This window comes from Colius striatus, chromosome 2 (assembly GCF_028858725.1).
Source record: "Colius striatus isolate bColStr4 chromosome 2, bColStr4.1.hap1, whole genome shotgun sequence".
In the NCBI taxonomy this organism is placed as follows: domain Eukaryota; kingdom Metazoa; phylum Chordata; class Aves; order Coliiformes; family Coliidae; genus Colius; species Colius striatus.
This window is the reverse complement of record NC_084760.1, coordinates 59,924,521-59,937,856: the sequence shown is the minus strand read 5'-3', so window position 1 is coordinate 59,937,856 and position 13,336 is coordinate 59,924,521. Positions and strand designations below refer to the sequence as shown.

The 13,336-nt window shown below is 40.3% G+C and overlaps 1 long non-coding RNA gene across 2 annotated transcripts in view; it reads right to left on the bottom strand.

Moving 5' to 3' along the window:
- Positions 1-13,336, bottom strand: part of LOC133624964 (uncharacterized) — a 56,642-nt gene that overhangs the window by 42,401 nt on the left and 905 nt on the right. Inside the window, exon 1 of one of the 2 annotated variants that reach the window (XR_009818227.1) lies at positions 2,190-2,321. The exons of the other annotated variant lie outside the window; for it this stretch is intronic. This is a non-coding gene — a long non-coding RNA (uncharacterized LOC133624964). Of the gene's footprint in view, positions 1-2,189; positions 2,322-13,336 lie in introns of those variants that run through there. 2 annotated transcript variants of the gene reach the window in all.

The window sequence follows — 13,336 nt, the reverse complement described above, 5'->3', positions numbered from 1 at the left end:
ACTGCATTGCCACAGACATGGTGGAAACAGAGATGTTGTCCAAGTTTAGGAAAAGAAAATTGTCTACATTTTTGACTGCTTTGAACAGTTGATGGAAGACTATTAAAGAAAATCATTATTGTTACCAAGGCTCCCACCAGTGATACAAGAGGCGAGGATCTGTCAACATTTTTCTTATAAATCCATCTTTCAATGGAGCCTGGCCTGAAATAGCTAGTTGGGACCAAAATCTAGATTGTGAGATCTCTGGAAGCAAAACTGCATCTGGCTGTTTACAGAACTCTAGTCTAGAGACCGTGAGAGCGGAAGAGGGAGCATTTTTAGTGGTCAAAGCTATCTGTCTTGTTTGTTCTGCTTTACAGTGCTAATCGGTGATCCGCAACCAAGAAGGAAGTTTGGAATCAGTGCTGGTGAGCATCCAGAAGTCCATGTGCACATTCAGCCATCTCCTCCAGCATTTTCTTCTGAAACATGCAGCTGCCACATAATACAGGCTGTCTCATGATGTATCTGGAGCTCTCATTTCCAAGGACATCCTGGATAAAAAACTGCAAAGACCACAGCAGGAAAAGAAAGACTCCCAGACATTCTTGATTTTCAGCAAAGAATCATTTCATGCCTGGGCTTAAAACTAGGCTGTATCTAAAGCATGATTATAATACTAATTTAACAAACTTGTTCATTAGGCTTAAAGGTGAGCATTCAAACCAAAAGAGAGATGCAGTTTTCCCTTTTAAGACAGCCCTCCAAAAGTGCCTACCCCAAAGCTGTACATTTTAATGAAAGACAGAGAGGAAGTAAAATGAGAAATGCAGTCAAGGGGCAAGTTTGATTTGCAGACAATTCATTTTATGGACTCAGAATACTGGTTCCCATCCATTGCTCCTGCCTCATTTCACTGTTCAGGCCACTCTCATATACATGTGGCATATCTGAGCTTTCTATTTGCTTCTACAGCTTCCTTCCACACCAACTTATGTAGATGTAAAAATGGAAAGTCAGTTCTGAAGCCCGTTATGTTTCCTTGTACCAAGCTAATTAGATGTCGAGCAGAACAGCGGTGGGCCTTGGTACAAAACTCACGGGCTACTATTTTGGTCAGCTATCCATGTTTATCTGCTCCGCAGTTTATTATCTTCCTCCCAGCATTTTTCTTTCTTGACATTTCTGCTCCAGTTTATGCCACACACCTCCTCTTCCTCACTCTTTCTTCTTCTTAATATTCATCCTCTTTCCAGTCTCCATGCTCTGGCTACTATGGTCTCGTACTTAATATCCAATATCCTTTCAACTGCAACACCCCTAAAGCCAAACCACCTTACCTGCACTCTTAGGAAATATCTGTCATGGTTATTGGTTCTTCCCTATTTTATTAGATTTTACAAGCTCTTTTCCACAAACATGCTTCTAACCTGTGCAGCATACCTGGAAAAATCAGGACCCAAGTGTGGTCTCCTCAACACAGAGCTTGTGTTTTACTGGGCATTCCTGCAATGCTCTGCACAACTGGTATTCTTTGCACACTAGTTTACTATTAAAAATATATTACTCTATAAATTCTGCCTTAAATTCACTTAAAGTTCAAAAAATTATATAAATTCTTTACATCTTAATTAGCTAACTAGTTAGATCCTTTAGGGACACCGTGACTTAAACTCCCAAGCCTACAACAGAATTATTTTGTCAACAAAATCTATATAACAGTATCTCGGAGAAACTTTGAAACAAAATACTACAAGACAGAAACTGCAGTTGGTGAGAGACCAAGAAACACACTGTAAATTCTGAGGGTTTGCACAAGAAACAGTGAGTCGTGAATGACTATTCCAGAAATGGAAAAATAGAGAGTCTCTTGACATCCAAATAGGGTGAGCAGGCAGCACTCCAACAAACAAATCAGAAGTGGAAAGAGAAAAAAATGTCTTCTCAGATCCAAATAGCTTTGAAAATGAAAACAGGGATTAAAAAAGAAGAATTAAAACATGGGAAGCTGAAGCCTATTCCCATATTTTATTGCACCACTTGAAAGAAAGCAAATGATGAGAAGCAAAACCCTCTGTTTTTCTGCCAGTGTTAGATAAGACTCACTGGCAAAGATGAGGTTTAAAATAGGATGGGATTTAAATCAGTACACAGAAAGAGAGGTCATGCTGCTTCCTCTTCTTTTTAAATGTGATGACTTTTCTCACCTGTGCAGTTGGAACGTGGTAGATCACGTGTCGATAAGGCTCCCACATCAGCTCTTCCCCATGTCAATCTGCAAACCAGTGAGTCTGAAAGAGCAACTGCTGGTGACACTGACAAGTACTGAACACTATTTCCCTCTCCTATGAAAGGCAGGATAACCCTTGAAAGAATAACCTGCACCAGCTCTCAGACCTGCAGGCACCAGCAACACACCCCACTCTTGAGCCCTCTGAAAACATCCCTGGCATGTCACCCTTCTGGGAGGTGCTTAAAGGTTTATGGCAGAAACCCAACTACAGCTACTTTGGAGACCTGTTCAGTGTTAGATCCATAAGATCTATTCTGTAGAGACACTTAGATGAAACCTGACAAACACAAAATGGTCATGAAGTGTCCATCAGGGGAAGAAAGGCTCTCGTATGTGCATGTCATCAGGGAACAGTTTAGTACTCTCAGGTCTTCAAAGGAACTACCATCAGACTCAGTCTGTACTGCTCTATTTCTCAGCAACTCCCTGCTCTGTGTCTCAGGAACTCCTTCTACAACCCTAGCAATGAAAAAGTTTTGAATACAACTACCATTTCTTTACAAGTAGCGAAGCTTTAGCCAACACTCTCAAGTACAATGTGTACTCAAGCACAGGACTTAATTTAAAGCATGCAAGAAACAGAATGACAGCTGAAGATCTCCAAAAAACTTACCAGTAATAGATTCTTACCTGTTGGACTCAATGGCCTATTATCCAACACTAAGCCTGTGAACTACCCAATCCAAGGCTCTGTATTACAGATATTCACAACAATGGGATTTGTTTTAAGAACAACTACAGTGATAGAAAACAGTAAAACTGTTACCAAATTTTCTTTTACACAACAGGCTTTAATGACTCAAAACAAATGATAGAGTATTTTTAAGTATTGCCTGACATAGGTCAGAAAATTGATTTTTTTTTTCTCCTTTAAAGATACTGGGTTTCCAAATGTCTCTTTGGCTCCACCTTACAGTGACAGACATTAAGAAACCCTCTCAAAGCAAAAATTTTAGAAGTGTTTTTCAGGTCAATCAAGACCAGTAAGTGTATTTCAAAACAAACTGCCCCAGTGTTTGTCCCTTCCAAAATTAAACCAGAAGGCTGACACGTTACTAAAAAAAAAAATTAAATGCCAAATTATTTCTAAGCTTCATTTTGCTGAAAATTAAGGCAAGAAATGTACAGGCTCTATTTCATTAGGATGCCTCTATCTAATGAAAACAAACTTCAATTAAGGCTTCCCAGTTGCCCTAGAAATTTAAGGAGAAAAGACTATAAATGTTCTGTTGACTTTTCTCTCACTTGAGAAAATGATCGGCTGTATAAACTGTGTGAGACAGATGAACAGGCAGGCAGGCAGATGCCCTGAACTTTAAACACAACACAAAAAAAAAGTCTCAGATATCTGAACGGGATTTTCGTAGCATGTCTGTAGTTCTGACTGGTTCCCTAAAATGAAAACAAATATCTGACTGCCTTATATACTCTTGAAAAAAAAAAATCCTGTAATAATTTTTAAGTGTGTTGATCATAGTTTATTTTTAGATCTGACAAACCACAGCAACATCTCCAAAAATATTCTAAAGAAACACAGTGACCTTTCCAGCTTGGAAAGAGGAGATGTTTTAATAACACCATCCAAGCTACTGTACAGGCTGAGCAAATCTATGAGACCCCTCGACAGCCTACCAAAAAGCCTCCCATATTCACCTATAAACTGTCCCATAAACACTTCTACCCTGGGCTTGTAAAGATAGTCTTAACTACTAGCTCACACCCAGAAGCAGATCAAGGAGTCACCTATGAAGCGTTACCTAGAAGACAGAAAAGGATGTTTGTGGGAAACCAAGCTCTAGGCGATGAGGAGCAACAGCTTTTTACCTCTGTCCTTGAGAGTAGGCAATTCACTCAAGGTCCAAGAAAAACAAGGAAAGATGGTGAAAAGGAACTGAGACACAGACTGCTGTAGGAATGAGAAAATAACGGTTAAGAAAATGAGGAAGCTTCCAAAATGAGCAGGGATTTGACACACAAATGATGTGAAAGCAAGTAAATACTTTGCAAAGTACAAAGGGCAGAGATAGTCCTGGAAGAAAGTTTTGCCCCTCATGCTCTAGTGACAACGTGTTCAGCTGGTCAGGAAGAGTGTCATCACTGTTCTATGGCTAATCCGCTGAAGCTATCTATAGCTAGGCATTCTACTCTGCCTAACAATTATCTCGGCCTCTATACTAACTTATTGATGCAAAACTTACTTCCAAGCAAGAGCAGTCATTAGGTAAGAAGATGACAGATCTTGGGTCTATTTCCAATAGAAGCATCAATACTGTGGTCTTGTTTCACACAAATTATGGGCAATGTACAATTGTAACCTTTGGAGCTTATTTCTTTCCATCTTCCCTGTTATTCCCATCTTAGTCCTCCCCAAAAACTCTAATGCATTGGTTCACTTAATCTGGAAGTATCAAATACACTTCAAGCCCTGAGACTATGTTCCTCCTTGGCGTTCTTGGTAAATACCTGTGGGATAGAAATTCTTGTTACCTTGGCTTTTTCTTGTTGCATATAATTTTTTTTTAAATAACTGATAAAAATGTACTGCTCTGTATTTGTCTGCAGGAAAAGCAGGACAAATGAAGGCATTTTGAGCAAAAACACAACTTTGGCAGGATTTGCTCTGATGGCCTTCAAGAAACAAAAATTTGACATCTCATCCATTCATCAACTAATAAGGCTTGAAACACACTATGTGTGGTTTTCTTGCTGGAATTATATTTTTTCAAATGTCAAAGTACACTGAGAATCAGCTCTAGATCTATGTAAAATGGAGCTCCTGCACGAACAAACTCATGACCTCTAGCACCAGAAACACACATCCATAACTTTTCAACCAAAAGAATGATTCAGTTACACTATAGTAACTATGCTATCTGGTCATTCTAAACCCTGACAAAGAACAGAAATAGAAGGGCTAACACATCTAGCAAAACTATTGAATGTCTTAAACTCTCAAAAAGGGTTGCTATAATTTCCTTCAAAGATTAGATTTTTTTTTTTCTTCTCCTGAAAAGAACAAAATGATGAAAATGGATAAGCCATAGAAAGGGGGACTTACAAACCACTTCCATAATGCTGTTTTTGTTCTTGGTTTTATCTTTGTATGTTTATTGATTCTTCAAGTGCTACAAACCACACAACATGTCTAAAATGAATATCCTGATACTGTACTTTGCAAAAGCACTCTAACTAGGGTGTAGGTTTTTACATTGTTACGTGTCTGCCTTTTTATTCTCTTCTTTTATACACTCAGACATCACTGCCAGTTTCCTCAGCAAATGTTCTAGGAAAGAAGCTTTGACAAACTAAGTTGCAAATGTCTCAAGATGAGTAAGACAGAAGTGTAGGTCTCTTTAAAAGTGAATTATGTGATATTGACTCAGGCCAGTGTTCTCCAGATCTTTATCACTGCAAGAGTCCAAGTGAGTGCAATAAACTGTGGTACAACCTTCAGTATGTTTCTGACTTACATTTCTTCTATAATACATGCATAATTTTTTATCTCTGGTTAACTCCCTGAACTTGTAACAACCACCACTAGGTAAAAAGCAAGAAATGTGAGGTTTGGGCACAAGTTTGCCAAATGTATGAATGTTCTTGTTATTCTAGATGTTTATTGTTGAATAAAATCGGCCTTGCATTCCTTGAGACCTAGATACATTACCTCCCAAAAGCATAAACAAATTCCTTTTGTCTTATTGGAAATTGGACCATTAATTCTCCCTTCTTTTGTGTATATTAGGCACAAGACATGGACTTTAGTAAAATACTACACACAGAAAATATGGATTTCTCCCAGGTTCCTTTTGATGATGGTTCAACAGACCAGGAATCAGACGTATAAAAAACACAGAAAAATTTCACCCAAAGAATTGTTTTCCTTTGTATCCTACTTTTGCCATTAAAATCAAAAGCAAAGACCTCCTTGTCCCATTTTCCCCCACATTCTAAAATAACACATTTAGCAAATAATACACAGCACTGTTACTTCTCATGATAGGTTACAGAAACGTAAATGTCATTTTTGCATTTCTGCTTTAATTCTTCCTTGCTTTCTCTGCCTCATTACAGATCTGTACACTCAGATCCCGAGGACTTTATAAAAGAAAATGTTCCTGATTCACTCCTTTCTGTTACTTTCCTGATCATTAAGCTCATCATTTCCTGAAAATTATTTCATTCTTTCCCAAAAATTGTTGACCAGGTTGTTCAATAATAAAACTTGTGAACGCAGATCCAAAAAAGCAAGAAACACGTAGTCACTCCACTGTGCTCTTCAATGCAAGCTGCTCGAGCATAGCAGGACAAGAAAAAACAGAGATTGGCATCACAAGGTTCTCAGAACAGAATACCCAGATTTTGCTGCAGACACGTCTCTCTTCTTCTGGCAAATGAGTTTGCCCATTGAACAAATCTGAACACTGTTTCTTGGTAGTAAAATGCTGTTAAAGCAGTGAGAAGAAGGCTGCCAAGCCCACCTCATCTTTGGCTGGTTCATTTACACCACTCTCCTCACACACCATTTCCTTCACTTTCTTCTGTCTCCTCCCCCAACTCTTCCCACACAAACACATGTTTGCACCTCTCTCTTCAGCCCTGTTTACCCTTTCCCACTCAGTACCACAACTGGTTGTCTCTGGATATGGGCTCAAATCCGGCACATAGTGGGAAGCTGACAGGAGGGATAAGCTGCTTTCCACCTTCCTACTCCAAAGTCCCAGCCCACTCCTTCCACTCTCACATCTAGAGCCCCATTTCTACCCACATCCGGCCCACTGGCAGGGCAGAAGGGCGACTGGCAGCCGCACTGCTACCGCAGACCACATGCTGCAAGAGCTGCTATGGTTAGACATAGGACAAGAGAGTAACCCTGCAGTCAGGGCCAAGGCGTGAGGATCACATCCCCCTTCCCCACTATTGCTGCGCAGGACCAACAGAGAGCCCAGCTACTTGTATGTTAAGAGAGTAGACAGAGCAGATTTCGCCAACACTAACAGTCCCACAGGAACAACTCTTTTCTATCTGCCTAGCATTTTTAAATCATTAGCAAATAGTCCTAATGTGGGAAAATCCTTTTGTCAGAAGGACAGGATTTAGCAAGTACTGTACAATTCCCACATGTCATCTTCCCTCCTGAGGGAGGAAAACAATTTGGTCACATTCCCCTTACTTCTGGATGGAAAAGCTGGTTGGAATGAATAAGAAAAACAGCGTGGTTTTGCGATGCAGTCAACTATTCAGCTTGTCCCAGCAGCAGAAACCCTACAGCTCCTTCCTCCAACCAACCCTTTCATTCCTAGCACATCCACTCTTCTTCTGTGCCCATTCCTCTCCCTGACAGCGACTGACCAGGATACACACGTGGAACACATCCCTTGCCTCCGTGGCTTCTTGGGCACAGTGCAGTCCTTTCCAAACTTCTACTCCCCCCTGTGGCAGCTCGATGGCAAAAAAGAAATACAAAGTACACTTCCCAAGTGGTGTACCCTACCGTCAATCTTTGCAAACCATTTATAAAGAAATTATGTGAAGGCCTAGGCAAGGTCTCACTGAATTTAAGATGGTAAAATAAGAAAGCTGTACCTGGAGAATTTGAAGTTCAACTCTGTGTATCTCGTGAGTGACATAAGGAAAAAGAAGAAAGATGTGGCTAGTTTATTTATGATTTTAAAACTCACCTGAAATTTTCATATTACAGAGTCCCTAATTCAGAAGGTGAACACCGGTTAGGACAGTTTTAGGATTTTCAAATACCTTGCAAATCTTAGGTAATGAAAAAAGGCAATTGATGAACTGTCTTTTCATCCCATGTCATAATTGAATCTTAAATAATCATACAGATCTACCATGCTATTAAGGTTAAGACTTTTCCACAAGATCCATCACGGGTAACTTCCTCACAAGAAATGCACCACAAATAACTTCATAGCCTCAGTCTTCATAAAGACTCCACTGTCCAAAACGGTCAAAACAAACACCTAGGTACAGTAAAAACCTAACCTTGATTTCTATTTAAACCCCTTTAATAAAAGGGTTATAAAGGGAGTAATATGCTCAGAAACACTCACTTCTAGTGTGAGTCCTACCGCTTTTACAACTTCATGCTTATTATTTCAAAGCCACTCACCACCAAGACATTTGTAGCAACATGGTTGTAAATTCTAGGCCTGGGACCATCACTGTTTAAAACAACTAAGTTTCCTCGATTAGCTCCTGCAGGAAATCAAAATATCTTAGAAATCTCCCCACTTCCCTAACAACACACATTATTTCCTGGACTGTCTGCTTTTCTCAGCTCCACGTGAAAAATGGTCGGACAGAGAATTTCCCACTGACAGCAGAGAGATTAGCCCCATCAGATGGTTTTCAGACCTGGTCTGGTAGTTGCTAAATTTCACACACATCCACGGGTCAATAAGGAAGCCACCTTGGCTGTTGTAGGTTACATCCTAGTTTCCCCATCTGCGTCACTTGTACAGATGTATTTACACAGGTCACATACCGCACATCACTTGCTGGAAAAACAGTCAGTCAAGCTGGCAGCTGAACTACAGTGAACCATTTTCCTGAAGATCACGCAATCTCTAAAATCCAATGTTAATACAACAAGGATATGACGTTCCTTTGTAGGTCAGCTGATACAGCATGCTCATCAAGTCCTCCAGAGTCAATAGGGACCTATACAATAATCCAACTCATCTACATTCTCAAGAAGGCCTGTGTAAACAGAAAAGCCCATGCTACACTATACCAAAGTCTTCGAACTCAGGTTGCACCCAAAAGCGGGGAAATTTTTACAGACAAAGAAAACACTCTATTCATCATCTTCAAATGTACAAATATCGATCGTACCCTACTGAACAACATGGACAAATGTACCCCACAGGATTCTCCATGGGCCTCAACATTTCAACAGCAGCTACAACATAAATAAAGAGATCCCACAGTTTATGGCAGAGCAAATTGTGTTTGTTACATGAAGTCCCTAATCTGGCCAAATCTTAAACATCGATGTATCTCAGCCTAGGGGAAAAAAACCCCACAGAACTCCAAAATTTACACCAACAGCTCCAGAGAGAGGTAGATTGAAAATTTGAAAATAAAATCACACACATTTTAGAATAAGCAGATCTGATTCATTCCTGCCATTCATTCGTAAGCAATGACAGAATGGGAGGAAGTGTTGCTCCAGCTGTTTTCCATGTGGTTCCTCTAAGAGATCTCAAAGGGTTTCTGGTGGATGTTCTGAATCAAGTCCCTGGCCACGTTTCCTCTCCAGGCATGACACTTACATTTTACAAATTGTTAACTATTTATAGGACAGTCCTCAAAGAACTGGTCAGTGACTCACAACAGCCCTATGCTACTTGAGTTACTACTGTGAGAGGTTCCAAACCTCAATCAAATCTGAGAAATAAAAAACTGAAAGCCTCTTCCCTCCTCACACACCTTTGTGAGCTGTGGAATGCTCTGTGCTTCCCCACAAAAACCAAGGACACAGCCAACCACTGCACAGATGCAGTGAATGCTGTTCCCTATATTGCTGATCACATCGATGGCAGTTTCAGAATAAAACAGGATATTCTGAACCAGAGGCTCGGTAGGTAAAGGACCTTTGGCTTCATGATGCTTCAAATCTCTCTTTTGTACAAATTGTTTTACAGATGCATTGAACACTCATTTAGATTATTCTATTTCCAGAAATCACTTTGCCGCTTTAAGACCACACACAATAGCAGAAAACTCCAGCTACTTTGTAAGAACAAAGCCAAGAGCTTAAGGCAGCATTCTCAGTGACTCTGGAAGCAACAAAATATTACACATTAGAAGGTAAAGAACAGGAGTTTAAATAATGACTATGGAAAACAGCAGAACTCAGATCTACTAATGGGAATCACATCTGATGGTTTTTCTTTGCTCATACTGTTGAGTAGCTTTAGGTCAATGGATGTGAACTTCTCAAGTCCAAGTATTTCAATGGCCAACGGTGTGTTCAGTGAATCTGCCCAGCTGACACTAGCATAGAATCTGACCTAGTATTGTGAGAAACTTGGACCAGGTCCACCAGTTCAACAGTGAACATTTTTGTAGGCTTTACACTATCCACTGCACCATCCAGACTTCTTATTCTGGTTCACCGTGGAGAAGAGCTAATGCCTCTCATCAGTAAGATTCACTGACATAAACTGACTTGGCTCCAAAGTGGAAGGCTTGCAACCATGTACCTCAACCTGACAAAGCTATAGAAATAGCACAACATGGATAACTTGCTTGGCAGCCCCTGGGAACGGTAGTTTTCTATCTCATTTTGCCTTGGTGGACTTAAGCACTTAGGCTTCCCTCCTGAAAAAAAGATGAGTAAAAGTCCAGCCAGAAGTCTACTTCCTATGCCTACAGATACATAGAATAAGTTACCGGATGACTTCTAGGAAATACAAACACCAGGCAACCACACTCCTGATGGGATAAATCCCTTTATTTTTATTCTGTGTCACTTTTCTGAGCTAGCAGTGTAAGCCTTGCTTGGAATCTGCATTTTAAGCAAAAGCCTGCTAGTGTAACTTTAACTAGACCTTTCAGAATTTTGAGACATATTTATTACAATTTTAAAGAAATATCCTGGAGAGCATTTTAGGAAAGGAACTAATTGCCATACTAAACCTGAGGCAAGCCAGAAATGTTCAAAGCCAGCTACAAGCCTATCACGATGATAAACAGCTCAGGGTCCCAATGTCCATATATGGCAAGACTTCCTATAAGACTGACAGTACAGTATGTGCATTGCGTATGGTTGTTGGATCAGATTCACATTCCTCGGGTATGTTTCTCTGGGAGCTTTTGATTTCCGCTTTGAGGGCTGGCTCAGACCTCCAACTGCTCTCATAAAAAAAAAATATCTGTGACTGAAAGTTGAAAATGTGCAAGATTCTTTCTTTAAGTACACAAACACTCCAAGTCTAGCCACTTTCCTGTAGTCTTGCCAGGTTTTCAGTATGTCCGATACCTGATCAAGTGACTTTTAGGGGGGGAAGGAGGGGAAGAAAAAAAAAAAAAAAGAAGGAAAAACACCAGAGAGGAATGTAGCATATCCACACCTGTAGATTTTACAAGACTTCACCAAAGGAACTACACCAACTGAAGCTGATGTAGACACACACATACTGTATATAGCTGTGTAAACAAGTCTGTAAGGCCGCTGCAGTGAATTCCTAGTTTCAGCAAGAAAAATATACTATCTTAAAAGCATGTGCTGTATAAACACCTGCCTGGAAATCAAAATTAGTGCATTTTAACTATTTTATGCATCGATACCAAGATGCACGTCTCCAACCGATGATACATTGTCATCAGAAATGATAAGCTGGAGATCACTTGGACTCTGAAAGAGCTGCCTTTGCTTTCAGGTTCCCCTCATCCCTGTGCATACACACAGATGCACATTCAGTGACAAGATACCCGTTGGGTCATATTGAACAGAACAGACACCAAAAGGACAAAAAGGCAAGCCTGATGGACTCTGATTCTCGCCCGCTTTCATGGGCTGATACAACTTGTAATTCGGTGGGCGAACGCCCAGTTCATGGTGGTGAGAGACCTGAGGCAGTCCTGAAGTCTAAATGCCTATTTAAGTTTTTTTTTCTCTCAGGACAGCAAGTGGATGGTGCTTGCTGTACTTGGCTCACTGTGTGAGGACTTAGGACGGATTTATCCTTTAATTTTGGATTTCCTAGCTTTCTGGTGGTTTGTTACTTTTAAAAATACTTTTTCTGTCAGTGAGATTCTTAGGTTTTGTTTAATAAAATTGTTTCTGAAAAAAACCTCTTACATAGAAAGTTATAAAACATGTCTAGAGCCTCTCTCTCTCCCTCTCTGATGTTCTTCTACCATATTTAGGCATTTTAAAAAAGGCATTCTGTTTACCTGGTTACATTTGCATTTTGGTATGCATGTCATACATAGTTTGGTACACATATTATTTACCCAGCACTGAGACCATTGGAGTCCTTCAAGTAAATACAGATTTTGGGAGCCCTCATGGGTTTGTGAACATATATTATTTACCATAACTGTTCCTCTGTTTGGTTGTTTTTTTTTTTTCCTTCAGAGCCAATCTCATTTATTTTAATGAAGAATTTCAAGAAGACACCCAAATGACACCAAAAGAACTTTACCAGCGAAAGTGCAGTGCTGGCAGAATATAAGTAATAGCTTTACAGTACAGTATTTCCTACTGGGGGTCTACATGAAAACATTTCTTTTCCCCTCAAGATTCCTGTGCACAGATATTGCTGCATCACAGCAGTGAGAGAAAGCTGACATGCAGAAGATGGAGTCAGTCTTTTAAGACATCCATCAGATTTCAGTTTCCCTAATAAGAAGCATTAAGCCAGTCTCTCTCATTAAACGCTAACATACTCCTACAGGTCAAAAGCCAAAACACTGGCATTCCTTGCATTAAAGCAGAGGTCAAACAACATGACATCACTGAATATTCAAATAATACATGAGGAGGTGGGGGAAGAACCCTCCTCCTGGCTTAAAAAAAAAAAAAAAGAAAAAAAAGCAAACCATAACTGTTATCTATAATGATTTATTACAAGCCACAATGCTTAGGACTTGGGTTCAGTCAAATATAAACCACAACATAAAGGTTTTGGCTGAGCGAGGTGGCATGCCAGCCTCTTGTTGTAATCCCAGGGTGGACCATCAGGAAGGTTGGGAAGCAGGGATGTCCGAGGAACGTGTTGCTCAGAAGTGACAGCTGCACACAGGCAGTGGGAAAATAATAGCCACTTCTTCCACGCTTCAGACTCTGTCTGCTGTGCCAAATATTTCAGAGTAAATAGGCACTCTCTCTATTCATAGAGAGCATCTATTAGGGAAGGAACACATTACAAATATTCAGTATGATTCAGTGGTACACAGAGTCAATTTATACCTGGTAGTGTAATTATACCTTTTTTTGGTGTTACCAAAGCTCCGGGACCGTTCGCCGCCCCTGGGCACCGGGCACCCCAAGGCGAGGGGCCGTCGGCTGCCCCCGGGGTGCTCGGCGGGATC